At 43.4% G+C, this 11,167-nt stretch overlaps 1 pseudogene across 1 annotated transcript; it reads left to right on the forward strand.

Annotated features, from left to right (window-relative positions):
- Positions 1-6,457: 6,457 nt before the first annotated feature.
- LOC308605691 (bolA-like protein 3) lies at positions 6,458-6,867 on the forward strand (annotated as a pseudogene). The gene has a single exon. The product of its transcript is annotated as a bolA-like protein 3 (transcript).
- The last annotated feature ends 4,300 nt before the right edge of the window (positions 6,868-11,167 follow it).

Raw genomic sequence — 11,167 nt, forward strand, 5'->3', positions numbered from 1 at the left:
ATTGAGGGGAGTCCAATTTTCAGAGTGTCAAACTCCACAGAAGGCAACAGCCCCAGCCCGCACTGTACGCCCTGTAGCGGGGGACCTTCTCACCCTTCCCAGCTCTAGTGCCAACTCGTTCATGTGTTTCATTATAATCCCCATCATTATGGGGGATCCAAAAGCTCCCACAAGCTTCTTCCCTAAACACAGAAAAAAGAGAAAGAAAAAACACCTCCACCAAAGATCTCAGAAAAATGTATAAGTGGTCTCAGATACTCCAAACGAGCTCAAGCAGGGTGTTGTCGAGACCTTAACTCTTGCAACTTTGAGCCACAAGATCAGGCCGTGCACACCAGGCCGATTGCTGGGCTGTTGTTTTTGTCCTTTGATATGGCAATTCACCAACATTCATACGCACGTGTATAGGGCACATGAATACAAGATGAAAGACGAAACAACTACCCAGAGTCTGGGTAGGAAGGTCCCAGACCCATGTGGCTGGCATTTCAAGGTCAGTGTTTGTCCTTCCCCAGCAGGCCACCTGCCGCCTCCCCAATCCACCTGACCTTCAGACGGAATGGCTTTCTTCAGCCTGGTTTTCCATACGGCAACCTTTCTGAGAATCAGGACAGCATCTCCAAAGGAAATGACATAACAGATCAAGAGAATTTCTTCTCAGGGACATGGGGGACTCTTCTAGAGTTTAACTCCAGGGCACCCCTGGTAATGCAGCAAGTCGGCAACAGAAGCCTATTCTTAGGTGATGGTTATACCCCCAGACCTCCCCCTCCCAAGTGAAGGCCACAAGTGGGTCCCAGAATGCAAGGACACCCCTGAGACAGGCGGTCACATTGCATAAACCCAGCTCCAGAAACTCTCAGCAAAGGAACCCTCTGTACCTGGTGCAGCTAAACTCCAATCCACCACACGGCGGGGGTGGGCTTTTTGGAAAGCAGTGGCCCTGGGCTGTGTGCAGAGCAACATTTAACCTGATGCTGAAGGCTGCATATTCCCACTACTGCATACATTACCCTTTATCTAATTCAACTGGGCCCCCATCTACCGAACGGCCAATTAATAAGGTAGTATTGGAAAGGTGGGTTGTTCCTGTAGTTGGACATTGTGGCAGCCCCCTGTCCTTGCTTTCACCATCTTCCTATTAATATGAAAACTTTGTCCCTGCCTCGCCAGAATGTCAAGGCAAACCAGCACCTGCTGGGAAGCAGAGATGGCGCCCTATAGAATGGCCTGAGAGACAAAGAGAGTTTGTGGGAGGCACAGTCTTCTTCATGGGCCCAAGGACAAGAAGCAGCCATAAGCAAGAGGCTCCTGGGCCTTGACTTTGTCTCTCGACTCTTGGGCCTATGGATGTCCTACAGGGCATAGGTCCTGTAGAGGCAGCAACAGCGGCCAGCTCAGCTGCCTCTCCTCAGTGGAGGTCACTCAGAAAACATCCCTGCCTTCCAGCCTCCCCCCAGCCAGGGAGGCAGGCCTTGGGCAGAGCGTGAGCTGGACTCCAGGAAGTGGCTGCTGTGTGGAGCTGAGGCTTCATCCCTTTTGAAGGGTCAGCTGTGCCCTGTTACAAGCTGCTCCAGCTGCCAACCATGGGAACAGGCGGAGGAGAGAAACATAGTTTAGGGAGCGTGCTTTTCAAAGATAAGATCATAATGATGCAAATTCATGTTTCAGCAAGTAGGGGCCAAGGGCAGTCGGCAACATCTCTGTCCACCTGACCACTGTCCCCTCTCCCTACCCCTTCTCTCTCTGCCCCGACTCTGCTCTCAATAAGCAATAAGAAATGTCTAGACTAATAACTTGATCATCAGCAGAAGTCAACCACTTCCACAGAGCCCAGGGAAGGGGTGGGAATACATGGTGTGGACGCTTCCCCTCTACACCCTTCTACATCCCCCGTCACTGGGCCATCTATGATCAGCAAAGCACCACCAGAAACTTCTAAATGAGAGGAAAAGAGGCAAAATGCCTATGGGAGCCAGGCAGGCAACCCAAAGGGGTGATGCCAGCCAGGTGTAAGAAATACAGCAGCGCAAATCCAACTTTATGTGGACTGCCACCCACAGCAGGGCTGCGAGAAGGTCCAGAGCTGTGGGGACCAAGGCAAACTACAGAGCATGGCCTCGTCTGAAAGGAGCAGCCCTATTCGGCACCTCAGTCATGTTCATGTGGGAATCTCTGGATTTTTTTTCAAGAGAAGTCAGAAATTTGGATTTTACATGCAGAGTTGTGATTTGTAAAGGCTGGAACCTAATTCAGGTTTTGCTAAAAGAATGCAGAGGGAGAGAGAGAGAGAGAGAGAGAGAGGAGGGAGGGAGGGAGGAAGGAAGAAAGAGAAAGAAAGAAAGGAAGAAAGGAAGAAAGAGAGGGAACTACCTCAGCCTGAAGACAGCCCATGGACCATCTGTTTGCAACCTCTGTAGTCCCCAGGGAAAGCCAACTAGTAAGGGGTCCTGGGCAGGCTAAAACCCCAGTGCAGGCCCTGACTCAGGGATCTGCTCTCCCGGGAATTGGCATGCCCAGCCCCCCTCTTCTGGTCTGTGAGTGAGGCTGAGACTTGATCTTAGAGAACAATAGAGAGACCAGGGAGAGAGGACCTTGTCCAGCTCAGGCGGCTCACGGCTGGCACACTCTACACAGTGAGCTCTGCGGGGTGGTGGGGGGTGGTTGGGGGGGCCCATCCACATGCAGCAGGAGCTGGAGGAGGATGTGAGTTCCCTTCTACATGGCTCTGCTGTCAACCCAGTTGAAAAAGGTATTTGAACGAATTAAATTCCACGAAAAAGTTCTGTTTCCCTGTCAAGGCAGCACCTATTTCCAAGTGTCTATGATTGACATGACTCTTAATGTGCATTTTTAAACGAGACCATTTTGTGTGCAAATATGGCAGGAAAAAGAATTTCTTGGTCCAGCGATCCTGAGGCTTCCTCTTCTGGTGAGACGCCCAGAGATGAAATTGCCCTTGAATGTTATCCTCTTCTTCTATTATTTTTATCTTAGGTTCCAGACCACAAATGAAACACATTGGGGAAATAAGATTCTGTCACCACTTCTGGGAGCCTGTCGAAGGTGCTTGCATCCTGGCTGATCCAGTGGCCTTCCCCGCGCCCCGTCAAGCTGTCCTGGCCACAGCTGAGGTAGAAGAAGACCAGTGCTGTAACCAGGGGGACCCCAGGCTCCAACTTTGGGTCTCTTCTCTCTAGCCATGGACAGAGGCTGCCACCTGTGCAATGCACAGAGTCCCTCACTCAGAAGGGCTCTGCACTGGGTTTAAGAATCTGCAGCTGTGTCTTGAAATTCTTAATTTTGTTAACAAGGGGCCCTGAATTTTCATCTGACCCTGGTCCCCGCAAATCATGCAGCCAGTCCCTCCCTGAAGGGCGCACACTGTGACAGCTGCCCTGCTATGGGGCTCAGCTCTTGAGGGAATTCCCTACCCCAGAAGGTGAAGGTACACTGACTCTGAACTGGGGGCCACCATCACATCCAAGGAAGCCTCATCTAAAGCTGTTTTCGTGTGGTTGTGTAAGGAGCCCAGAAGCCTGAAGAGGGAGAGAAAGTATGCGTAGACACAGCGTTGGAAAAGCAGAGCTCGCTGTGGGCTTCCTGGAGGAGGGGACCCGGAGCTGAGACTGAATTGGACAGATAGGCAGGGTCTGGAGGAGCCATGAGGATGGAAGGTGGGGTGTGTGGTGCACAGGAAGCAGAAGTGGGATCAGCAGGCAGGGGGCCCATGATTGTGGGGGAGGTCTTGGAACCCCTGTCCCCAGCCACCCCAGCCACTGAGCAGTGACTTCACTCATCCTCCCAGGGTCATGGCACCTGCCACCCCTCAAGCACCCCCAGCCCCTCATCTTTCTGCACAAAGGCTGCTCTAATTCTCCTTGCAGCCTGGGTGAGAGGCAGTCAGAGAACAATGCTATCTGCGCGTGGTGGCGCCCAAAATACAACTGTCATTTATTTCGTTATATGAAATTAGAGCACGCCTTGTAGCCATAATGAATCATTTCCTTCTTGCCTCGGCCATGGTGTCAGGCAGGAGCTCGGCATCTCCCATTCAGGGCCTTTCACTTCATCGCAGGCTAATAATAACCCACCCGGGTGAGCACACATCTTCCCAAGACAATGCAGGGCCCGGATGGGCATCGTGGGCAGGAGAGCAGTGCCCGCAGGGGAGGGGGAAAGATCAGGGTGTCATGGCAGGAAGAAGACAATGCTCATGGGGAGGGGAGGGAAAGCCTTAGGGCGGTGGCTCCTGTGGGAACCTGGGTCCCCCAGGTCCCTTTTCCAGCTGCTCCACCTGATGGGGGCAGGGAATAGAGCCCACTCCTAGGCTGCCCTTCTACTAGCATTTCTTTCAATCATTGCCCAGGTCCAGCTCAGAAGCCTCCTTCTTGAGGAAGCCATATCTTGATCCCCCACCACCACTAGCACCCGCATCTTCCATTCGAGTGTGAGCTTTCAAGGCATTAACTGTTACCACAGCCTTGTCTCAGCCCTGCCCAGGCCTGGAGCTGCCAGGAGTTGGCCTCACCTCTCTCATGTCACATCCCTGCCCAGTGTGGGCTCAGCAGTGGCAGACACTAATTACATGAGTAAGTGTGTCCTGATGGAGCCAAACCTCCAGTTGTGTCCCACTGGGACTGTGACCAGGAGCCCCATCTCATCCTGGGCAGGAGAAGCAAGGCCCAGACCCTGTCCCCTAGAACCTCCTCCTCCAGGACAAGGCAAGGCCAGCCAGGGGAAATCATAGGGTCTACTCAGACACTATGATTACTGTCTCTTCCACTAACTATAACTTAAGATCTTTTAGTCACCATATCTGCAGGAATAGGCACAGAGCCAGTTTTGTTGAATGAAAGAATAAATGAATAAATAAATGAATGAGCACCAAAGGCCATGTGCCAAATGACAGAGAACAAACCGCAGGGGTAAAGTGATCAGAGAAGGGAGGCTGCTCACTGGTCCCAGAGGCAGACTGGGTTAGGACCTCAAGACCCAAGAAATGTAGTCAGTTCCCGTGGTTTTCCTTTTGCTTCATATATGTTAGACTTGGAAGAGAAGAAGTCAAAAATCTGGAAGCTACAACACACACAGACACAAAACAAAAGCCCCAACAAAAGCCTGATCTCTCTAGTCAAAGGACAAAGAAAGGGGCAGCTTAGTAAGACCAAAAACTCTTATACAATAACCAGTCTACTCCACCCAAAACTAGAAGAAAAGAAAACAAAAAACTCTGGTCCCACTCATACCCATACCCACAAAGACCAAATGGGGGAGTCTAGACTTCCATCCTCAAGAGACTATAACAAGGAACCCCAGAGTTCCCACTGAGGTAATGTCAGAGAAGGACAGGTATGGAAACAGGATCTTCATCCCCACTGGGCTCCCTCTCCCAACAGGGTCAGTGGAGACCATGGGGAGCCTGAACTTCACCTCTCTCTTGCCAGTAACAAAAACACCCCTCCCATTCTTGATGGAGTCAAAGCAGGCCTAGTGGAGAATCAAGACTTTCATCATCGCCCAGCAAACAAGGCCACGTCATCACTGTATCAGTGGTGCCCACATGAGGAGCCAGTTTTCCTACCCACACCCAAAAGTAGTAAGGATCCTATTCCCTCCAAAGGCAACAGAGTGGGGAACCTGGAGGTAGACTATATTTATATCAGATAAAACAGACTTCAGAGCAAAGAAAATTATCAGAGACAGAGACATTATATCATAATAAAAATGTTGATTCACCAAGAAGATATATCCATCCTAAATGTGTATGCACCAAACAGAACTGCAAAATATGTGAACTCAAAACTAATGGGCAGCATTCCCCCTCCCCTACTAGAGCAGTGGCAGAGAAAACCATCTAAAACAAAAGATTTGAGTAAGATCCAGAATCTCCTAAGATAATGCAAATTCCCAGGTTTCAATAAAAAGTCATCATCATACCACAAAAAAAAGGTCTCAAACTGAATTTAAAAAGACAATCAGATGCCAACAACAATATGAAAAAGATGTTAGAATTATCTGACAAAGACTTTAAAGCACTCATCACTTTTTAAATGCTTCAATGAGCAATTACAAGCCCATTTGAAATAAATGAGGGGAAAAAAGAGTCTCAACAAAGAAACAGAAGATATAAAGAAGAACCAAAGGGCAATTTTAGAACTGAAAAATGCAGTACCAAAAAAACAAACTCAGTAGTTGGGCTTAAGAGCAGAATGTAGAAGAAAGAGGAAATAATTAGTGCACTGGAAGAAAGGACAATAGACATTACCCAATCTGAACAATAAAGAGAAAAATAGATTGAAAAAAATAGTAGAGCCTCAGGGTCCTGTGGGATTATAACAAAAGACCTAACATTCATTTCACCAGAGTCCTGGAAGGAGAGGAGAAAGAGGACAGAACTGAAAAGTATTCAAAGAATGACACAGCGACCTAAGACAGCAGGCCACATCAGCCGGGCATGGCGGCATGGAGCCCAGCCTTGGCAGCGCCTCTGCTCTGTGGAACCTGCTGGCTTCCTCTTCTCCACTGTGCCCAGTGAATGTTTGCCTTGCAGACTGAGGGGGGAAATCAAAGTGACCCAAATTCTCAAAGAAAAGTTTCCTCGAGCTACAGCTATCAAAGTCACTGACATTTCAGGAGGCTGTGGGGCAATGTATGAAATTCAAATCAAATCGGAAGAATTTAAGGAGGCGAGAACTGTCCAGCAGCACCAGATGGTAAATCAGGCACTAAAAGAAGAAATCAAATGTATGCATGGATTGTGGATATTTATCTCTGTCCCCAAACACTGACCACGCCCTGGCTGCATAGATATTGATGCTGAAACCTTGGATAAATCTTATTGCCACCATTCTTTCCTAGGCATATGACAAAAAATTTATCTATTTTATTCATAGACATTTCCATATTGTAATTATAGAAGAATATGGTATCTATTTAGATGTTAATTAAAGGCAACAGACAACTAAAAATTTTTTTCATTACAAAAAAAACATGTATTCAAAGAAAGAGTGGTTGAAAACTTCCCAGGTTTGACAAAAGACATAAACCTTCAGATTCTAGGAGCTAATTTTACCCAAACAGTATAAATACAGAAAAAGCCATACAAGACACACCATAAACTTCTGAAAGCGACAGACAAAGACAAAGTCTTGAAAGCAGCCAGAGAAAAATGATATGTTAATACTGAGGGAAAAGAATGAGAATAATAGTAGATTTCTCATCAGAAACTATGGAGGCCAGTGGAAGTGACACAATGTTCTTCAAGTGCTGAAAAAAAGGCTGCCTAACCCAAAATTTTATACCCAGTAAAAATGCCCTTCTTTAATTAAAGGGAAATCAAGACATTTTCCAGTGAAAATAAACTAAGAGAACTTGTCCCCAGCAGACCTACCCTAAAAGAAAGGCTTAAAAAGTTCTGTAAACAGTAAGGATGCTATTAAAGAAAAACAACCTTGGAACATGAGGAAAGAAGAATGAATACAATGAGCAAAAATGTGGATAAATACTATAAGTTTCCCTTCTCCTGAGTTTTCTAAACATGTTTGATGATCAAAGCAAAAATTACAATACTGTTTGATGTAGTTCTAAATGTATGTAGAGAAAATATTTTAAACAACAATATTATAAGTGGGGAAAATAAAGGTAGTTAAAGGGAGGTAACGTTTCTATGCTTTATTCAAACTGGTGAAATGATGATACCAGTAGACTCTAAGTTATATATCAAGAATGTAATGCCTAGAGCAACCACTAAAAAAGTTACACAAAGAGATACCCTCAAAAACATTACAGGGCTTCCCTGGTGGCGCAGTGGTTGAGAGTCCGCCTGCCAACGCACGGGACACGGGTTCGTGCCCCAGTCCGGGAAGATCCCACATGCCGTGGAGCGGCTGGGCCCGTGAGCCATGGCCGCTGAGCCTGCGTGTCCAGAGCCTGTGCTCCGCAACGGGAGAGGCCACAACAGTGAGAGGCCCGCATACTGCAAAAAATAAATAAATAAATAAATAAATTACAGATAAATCAAAGTGGAATTTTTTAAATGTTCAAACTAACCCACAGGCACACAGAAAAAAGAAAACAGAGAAACAAACCACAGAAAACAAATAAAAGACAATGGCAGAATTAAGCTCTAATATATCAATAATTATATTAAATATAAATGGTCTAAGTATACCAATTAAAAGAGGTGGCAGAAATGGATTAACAAACATGACCCAACTACATGCTGTCAACAAGAAACTCATTTCAAATACAACAACATAGGCAGGTTGAATGCAAAGGGATGGAAAAAAATATATCATGCAAACATTAAATAAATAAAAGGAGTATAATTATATCAGATTACATAGACTTCAAAGAAAATTACTATAGATAGAAAAGGATAATAATGATAAAATGATCAGTCCACCAAGAATGCATTCTTTTTTTGTTTTTTTGTTTTTGGCCATGCGGCACAGCATGTGGGATCCTAGTTCCCTGACCGGGGATTGAACCTGTGCCCTCTGAAGTGGAAGAGTGGAATCTTAACAACTGGACCGCCAGGGAAGTCCCAAGAATGTATTCTTATATACATTATTCTTGTATACTTGTGTATACACTTAGAATGTGTATATATCTTAAATGTGTTTATACCAAACAAAAGAGCTGCAAAATATAAGAAGTAAAAACTGACAAAACTGAAAGGAAAAAGAGATAAATCCACAATTATAGTTGAGTGCTTTAAGTCTCCTCTCTGAGAAACTAGACAGAAAAGCAACAAGGATATGGAAGAACTCAACACCATCAACCAAGAAAATGAACTGACATTTAAAGAACAATCCACACAACAGCAGAATACACATTTCTTTCAAGTGTCCATGGAACATATAGAAAAATAGGTTATATCCTAGGCCATGAAAAAAAATCTCAACAAATTTGCAGGAATTTAAGTCATTCAGAGTGTGCTCTTCAACCACAATAAAACCAAATGGAAATCAATAGCAGAAAGATAACAGAAAATTTTCCAAACACTTGGAAAGTAAACAACACACTTCTAAATAACCCATGGATTAAGAAAAAAGTCTCAAGGGAAATTTTTTTAATGAAACAATGAAAATGAGAATACAACAATCAGAAGTTGTAGGACACAGCCAAAGCAGTGCTGAGAGGGAAATTTATAGTACTGAATGCATACATGAGAAAAGAGGAAAGTTCTCAAATAAATAATCTAAGCTCCCACATATAAAAGAAGAGCAGAATAAACCCAAAGGAAACATACAGATGGAAGGAAATAATAAGGTAAGAACAGAAATAAATGAAATTAAAAGAGAAAAACAATAGAGAAGATCAATGAAACAAAAAACTACTTCTTTGGAAAGATCAATAAAATTGACAGATCTCTGGCAAACTGACCAAAAGAAAGAAAGAAAAAAATTAGGAAAACACAAATTGTCCTAACAGGAATAAAACAGATGATATCACCACAAACTCTGCAGATATAAAAAGAATGATAAGGCAATACTGTAAACAACTCTATACCCATAAATATGACAACTAAAACAAAATGGGTTGATTCCTCAAAAAACACAAGATACTGTAATTCACCCAATATGAAAACAAGAATGTGAATAGTCCTATAATGATTAAGAAATTTGAATTTGTGATTTAAAATTTCCAAAAAGGAAACCTCCAGGCCCAGATAGTGTTACTGATGAATCCTATCAAATGTTTAAAGAAAAATTAAGGCTATTCTATAGGATTTCTTCCAGAAAATAAAGAGAAGGGAACACTCCCCAATTCATATTATGAAGCTTGTATTACTCTGATGCCAAAACCAAAGACTGTGAAAGAAAGAAAGAGAGGAGGGAGGGAGAGAGAGGGGAAAGGAAGGAGTGAGAAGGGGAGAGAGGGAGAGAGGGAGGAAGGAAGGAAAGAAACTACATGAATGTAGATGCAAAAATCCTTCACAAATATTAACAAGTAGAATTCAGCAATACATATAAAGAATTACACACAGTAAACAAGTGGGATATGTTCCATGGATGAAAAGCTAGTTCAGTATTAACAAGCTAAAAAATAAAAATCATATGATGATATTAATTGATGTTGAAAGAGTATTTGATAAAATTCAACATCCATTTATGATATTTTAAAAAAGAATGATGCTCTCAAAAAACTAGGAATAGTGGGGAACTTACCTGACTGGATAAAGGGCATCTATAAACAACCTACAGCTAACATTGCAGTCAATGGTGAAAGACTGAATGTTTTTCCCCTGAGATCTGGAACAAGGCAAGGTGTCACTCTCACCATTCTTATTTAACATATTGGTAAAAGTTCTAGCTAGTGCAATAATGAAACAAAAAGGGAAATAAAAGACATGCAAATCAGAAGAGAAGAAACAAAACTGTTTCTATTAGTATTTGTAGATGACCTGATTATCTATGTAGAAATCTACAAAAATTCTCTTAGAAATAACAAGTGAATTCAACAAGGTTGCAGGATACAAGATAACATGCAAAAATCAGCCGCATTTCTATATACTAGCAGTAAACACGTGAACACCAAAATTTTTAATATAATACATTTATAATTGCTCAGAAATAATATATTAAGTTGTAAATCTAACAAAACATGTACAAGGCTTGTGCAGACAACTACACAATGCTGATGAAAGAAATCAAAGAAGATCTAAATAATCATTCAAGGATTAGAAGACTCAACAAAGAGATCAATTCTCCTCAAATTGATACACAGTTTTAAGGCAATTTCTATCAAAATTCTAGAAAGACAAAGGCATACATATTAACACACACACACAATGGTATTCTAAAATTAATTTCAAATGCAAAGGAACTAGCATAGTTAAAACAGTTTTGGAAAAAAGGAATAGAGTGAATGGAATTGGTCTACCCAAGTTCAACATACTGTACAGCTACAGTGATCAATATGGTGTATTGGTAGAGAGATAGAACTGTATATCAATGGAATACAATAGAGAGCCCAAAAGTAACTCACACAAATATGCCCAGCTGTTTTTTTTTTAATTTTTTAATTAGTTTCTGCTTTATAACAAAGTGAATCAGTCATACATATACATCTGTTCCCACATCCCTTCCCTCATGCATCTCCCTCCCTCCCACCCTCCCCATCCCACCCCTCCAGGCGGTCACAAAGCACCGAGCTGATC

This window comes from Mesoplodon bidens (assembly GCF_964165515.1).
Source record: "Mesoplodon bidens genome assembly, chromosome: 18".
Taxonomy (NCBI): Eukaryota; Metazoa; Chordata; class Mammalia; order Artiodactyla; family Ziphiidae; genus Mesoplodon; species Mesoplodon bidens.